Here is a 6000-nt window from a genome sequence, read left to right on the forward strand (position 1 = left end):
CTATTATTCAGCCAAGCTAGATCCAGTAGCTGCCGGAGCACCACCATGCCTTAGAGGAGTAGCTGCCGCGGCTTTAATAATAACTAAATCAATCAATCTGGTATTGAGTCTTTATTATTATTAATTGAAGCTTTATTATTAAGACATAAGACACAGGCATTTGCTGACCAAAGGATTGCTAGATATGAAACAACACTACTAAACAATAAACACATCACACTAAAATGCTGTGGAGCCACTTAATCCTGCAACCTTTCTTCCCAATTTGCCAACTTCCAGAGAACCTTTACATGATTGTACATCTTTAATGTCCAGTGTTGAAAAACCTCTGAATAATTTACTGGACACCCCATTGGATAATTTGGATTTAACATTATTTACAAATGGTTCTCCATTTACGAGAGATGGTGTGCGCTATACAGGAGCTGCAGTAGTTAATGAATTTGATACTCTGTGGTCAGCTTCCTTACCCTCAAATGTAAGCCCACAAGGTGCAGAACTCACAGCATTGGAACATGCCTGTTTCATTGCAAAGGATAAAAGAGTCACAATTTACACAGACTCTCGCTATGCCTTTGGCAAATGTCATGCTGTTGGCATACTATGGCTCCAAAGAGGATTTTTAACCTCAGTTGGAAAATCTATTATTTATGAAATTATCAATGAAATTCTTTCTGCTCTCCAGCTGCCCAAAGCCATAGCTGTAGTTCATTGCTCTGCACATACAGGTGGCAATGACCCTTTCTCTAGGGGAAATGACCAGGCAGTTACCACTGCAAAGCTAGCAGCCATAAAAGGGCCTGAATTAATTTTAACATTAACAACCACTGATGATTTAAATTTATCACTTTCCTATAATGAAAAGGAAGTAGAAAAATGGAAACAAAAATTTAAAGCAAAACAGATTAATGGAGTATGGGTGTCATCTGAAGGAAAACCCTTGCTCCCTAGAAGTTTTTATCAACAAATTTGCCAATCTATTCATAAAAATGGTCATTTTGGCACTCAGGGCATTGTGGACTCTGTTAAAAGAGTATGGATAGTCCCTGGTATAACTACTATAGACTTTAAAGTATGTACAGTTTGTCCTACCTGCCAGGCCTTTAATCAACATGCCTTTTGTGGAAAAGCTTTTGGTGAACATCCTTTCGCCTATACACCATTTGAACATTTACAAATTGATTTTATCTCTATGCCAAAAGCTGGACAGTATAAATATTTTCTGGTCATAAGTCGATCAGCTGACCAGGTGGACTGAAGCATTCCCTACTACTCAGGCCACATCTGTGTTTGTTGCCAAAGACCTTTTAAAAGAAATTATACCCTGCTTTGGCCTATCAGCACATATTGACTCAGATATATGTGAAGTTTAAAAACTACTCCACCCTACTTAGACCATACTTTAGGGGAAGATAAAGTTGTAATCTCCTGATTGAACAATGAAGGTACTTAGTTTTCACCTTATAGTGAAGCTAGAAATTTAAGCTAAGTCTATTTTTAGATCTAATACAAAAAGGTGTTAAGTAACTATAAAGGTTAAATTAATCACAAAAAGGTCATGTAACTCACAAAAGGTGAACTTAACAAAGAAGTGTTAAGTAACTCTAAAGATATAATCAAATCAAAGAAGGTGAGAACTAAAAGTATGGGCAGTCCTGGAGAAAAAGCCTTAATGTGATTGGTAGATGTGAAAATTTAGAGGACGAGACACAAGGATGAAAGGTCTATATATTTGAGATTTTTCGTCCCTCAAGGTCACTCTTTCCCTGATTGACGGTGAAGAGTTAGCTGAGAGCTGCGTGTTGAGCCTTTTGGTATCTTAATGTGACTACAAGCTATTGTCCGGTTCAGTGGTGAGTTTCTGGCTGAATTTTCCTCCTTTCCTTTCCAACTTTTTCCTCTCAGAAGCCTCTAACCTTCTTAAGAGACCTAGAGGTGGGGAGTTTAAAATTTCCCCTGGCATAGGCCAGGTAGGAGAAATCCTATGTCCTCTTTCCTCCTCCTTAAATTCCTTCCCTCTATATTAATTAAATTACCATGAATTTCCAGACTGACTTGGGAATTTTATTTGGCAACCATTTAAATCTAGATTTAAAGTCACAACCCTAAAATTATCTGACATAGAGGAACTCATTTTACCGATTCAGTCTTATTACAAATTTATTCATATCTGGGGATAACGCCTAAATTTCATACACCATATCATCCCCAGAGCTCCAGCCAAGGAGAACGAATGTATAAAGAACTTAAAACTATGATTGGAAAATTATGCATGGAGACTCATTTGAAATGACCTGAAATTCTACCTCTGGTCCTGTTTTATCTCAGAAGCAGACCCAGAGGTGATTTACACATCCCATCATTTGAGATGCTATTTGGACATCCATCTATTCGGACACAACCATTTACCCCTGCCTATACTTCATTGTTAGGAGGGGATACAACCATTGCTACATATATCAGACAATTTCAAACACAATTGTGAGAACTCCATACTCTGGAGCTGCTGTTCAAGCAGGCCCCATAGACTTCTAGCTTCATGATTCAAACCCTGGTGATAGTGTGTATATAAAGAATTTCAAACGTACAAGGTTGACTGAACCTGCTTATGATGGACCATTCCAAGTCCTATTAACTACACTGACAGCTATTAAAATTGGGGAGAGAGACTCATGGATTCATTGTAGCCATGTTAAACGAGTACCCTCTGTTGACAATGAATAATTAACTATATTGATAGTATTAAACGATTGATTATGATAAGACTTCCCTATTGATGGATCTGTACTATTTTGTTGCACCTTATTTGTGCCATGCAGTATTTTATTTATTTTTTTCTTTCTCTCATTTTTTTGGCATTTGAGGCAGATGTAATTATATTGAAAAGTTTTTCTTTTAACCATTTTTGATTTTTACAATAAGCTAAGATATTCATTTGCTTAGCATATATATGCATACCCAAAAGCTTTAGACTATGGAAACCTGCTACTTATTGATAAATGTTATGGGACTTATGAATTTCAAAACTACTCAACCCTATTCAGACCATTCTTTAGAAGATGGGATTTAACTATCAACAAAGCAATGGGTTCAAATCAAGAAAACATCTAATGCCCAGTGGACTTACGCGTCGGCTATGGGGGGTGGGGGGGAGGAAAAGAAAATGATCTATGTCTTTAACGAATAATGCTTGGAAATGATCAAATAAAATATATTTTTAAAAAAAGAAGATGGGATTTAGCTATTTCCTGATCAATAACAACAGAGATACTTGGAATAATAGAATCAGGTCTTGGAAACTACAATCTCCACCCTACTCAGGGTAACAAGATCAGGAAGGGCTGCAGCAAAACTCAAGATTTAATTATTTGAGAATATGGCCTTCAACAGACATGTGCAAAAAGGACAGACCTGTGGGCGGTCCTAGGTCAAGCTAGAGTCACCATTGACACATGTGAGATTCAGGAAGTGAGGTAGAGGACAGCTCAGGAGTTCTGGGGACTTCCTGTGTGGAGAAAAAAAAGGTTTTTGGAGCCTGGTGCTTGGAGTGGAGGAGCCATCAGACTGTTCTCCATTTTGGTCACGTGAGTGATAGGGACTGATCTCTTTTCTTTGCCTCAGCTATCCAGGGCCTTGGACCTTTGGCTCAGCTTAAGCAGAGTGGGTATTTAAGCCCTATTTCCTTCTCTCCCTTTTCCCCCTCTCTCTCTTTCCCTCTAATACTTTTCTTCCTCCTGTTTGTAATTAAAACACCATAAAAAGGTTGACAGCTGACTTGAGTTTTCATTTAGGAATTACATAGCTGAATTCCTTGGCGACCTTAAATTAATATATATCAGTCTTTTAAAGTGATTTCCATATCACAGCCTGTGATTTATGAGTTTGTCTAATTCTAGGAAATGGGATAAAAAAAAAGGACCACAGACTTTATCTACATCGTGCCATAGAAGCACAGATTTAACCTGAATAGTGCCAAATAAAAGAGCACACAGGTCAAAAGGAAACCAATCCATGTGGGAATGATGAACTTCTATGCCAATATGAGAGGACTTGAACCTAGTGTGAGACTCAAGGCTGCAGTGCTTGACATATGTTAAGACACAGGACTCCTTGAACCACACTCCTTGTAAAATACTTTCTATGAAAGTACCTAACAATTGGCTATTCTGGCTCCCCTAACCCTGAGAAATGATAAAATATTAGACCAGGGAATAACACTTCCTTTTTTACATAAAAATCTAGTTTTGTTTTTTTCTCTCTTATATTATGGTAACTTCCTGTAGTCTTGGCTTATAATGGGTAAATACAATATTACTGCAATTTTTCCCCCTACAGACTTGTGGGATAAAAATTACCTTAATTAGACCCCAATACAAGGGTCAGTGATGAATTTGTTCTTTTTTAATTCAGAAATTTTATATACATAGGTTTTATATTTTGATTCTGGTTTTGACTTTATTTCTCTCAAAAGCTTAATTTTTCCCCTATTTCTTTTTCTTTCTTTTTTTTTTTTAATTTACTCATACACCCATAACTCAACCACTTTGAGTTGATCCGGGTGTTGATAAACACCCTTTCCAGGGGGGGGGGTTGTATTTTATTTTTATTTAAAAAATCAAAGATCTAAAATTTTGTTTGAGAAAAATTTCAGGAAAAGAATTTTGCTAACTCCTTGAATTCAGAGAATGAACTCTTTGAAGAAAGATGCTTGCAGAAACCTACACTGCATCAAGAAGATCCAGAATTAACTTTCGGGTGCAATCGATTGAACAAAAGGGGATTGAACATTTATTGTAAATGTATACTTTTATGCCAAAGGGGACTGCCCCCTAATTTGGCTTCTTGTCAATGCACCTAGCAAAACATTGGTTTTACTTTCTCTCTTTTCCATTTCTCTCTAACTATTATAATTTCCTCTTAGAAAGTGAAATATTTTATACATCGGTAGTTAGAAGTTTTTTAGGGCTACAAGAGGATTATGTTAAATGATCAATGGGGAGACTAATCTCCCAGTTATCATCAGGGGGGATTGTGAAGATTGGATTTGGCTATCTTCTGATTGTAACAATGAAGGTACTTAGTCTCTTCCTCTATTGTGAAGATTTAAATTGTAATCCCCTATCTATTTTTAGATTTTAATCCCCAAAGTATTAACTCAGTATTTAAAGTAGATCTACCCATTTTAATCACAAAAAGGTGTTAACTAACTACAAAAGTGTTAACTAACCAAAAAAAGTGTTAACTAACCACAAAAGGTGTTAACTAACCACAAAAGGTGTGAACATCCATTTCATACATTAAGTGGGCAGTCCTGGAGAGGAGCATCTGCTGTGATTGGTAGATGTAAAAATTTAGGGGAGGTGACACAAGAGAAAATAGAGGAAACAGAGGCACAAGGATATAGATCCATCAATAAAGCATTCAGTCACTTGGAGTTGGACTGGAATAGAAAGTCACTTGGACTTGGAGTGAAGAAGAGTCAGTTGGAGAAGAGACTGGAAGACAGACTCTCAGACTTGGAGTGAAGATAGTTGGCTGTGCAACTGGACCCCTGGAGGAGCTCTTACAGGAAACCTCAGATTGCTTTCCTTTTTGATGGTCACCATGATGAATGTAAAGGCTGACTTAATTCCTTGCCCTTTCTGGAGGTGTGAATCTCTGAGAAAGGCCCATTATCTCGAGACTCCTTTCCCTGAATGGTGCTTAGAATATCTATCTGGCTCTGAGGAAGCCGGAGCTCTCTCTCTCTCTTCCCTTTTCTCTTCTTCCTTAATATCTTCCCTCTATTGTAAATAAACGACCATAAATTGCATTTACTTTAGTAATTCATTTTGGGATTTAGTAATTAAATCCCTGGTGACCACCAATTAAAATATTCAAGTCCAACCAATAAATTTAACATTTGGTAGGTATGTCCTCAGGTATTTCATATTGTCTGGAGTTATTTTGAATGGAATTTCCTTTTCTGCCTCTTGCTGTTGGCTTTTATTGGTGGTAAAC

Source organism: Monodelphis domestica, chromosome 6, assembly GCF_027887165.1.
Source record: "Monodelphis domestica isolate mMonDom1 chromosome 6, mMonDom1.pri, whole genome shotgun sequence".
Classification (NCBI taxonomy): Eukaryota; Metazoa; Chordata; class Mammalia; order Didelphimorphia; family Didelphidae; genus Monodelphis; species Monodelphis domestica.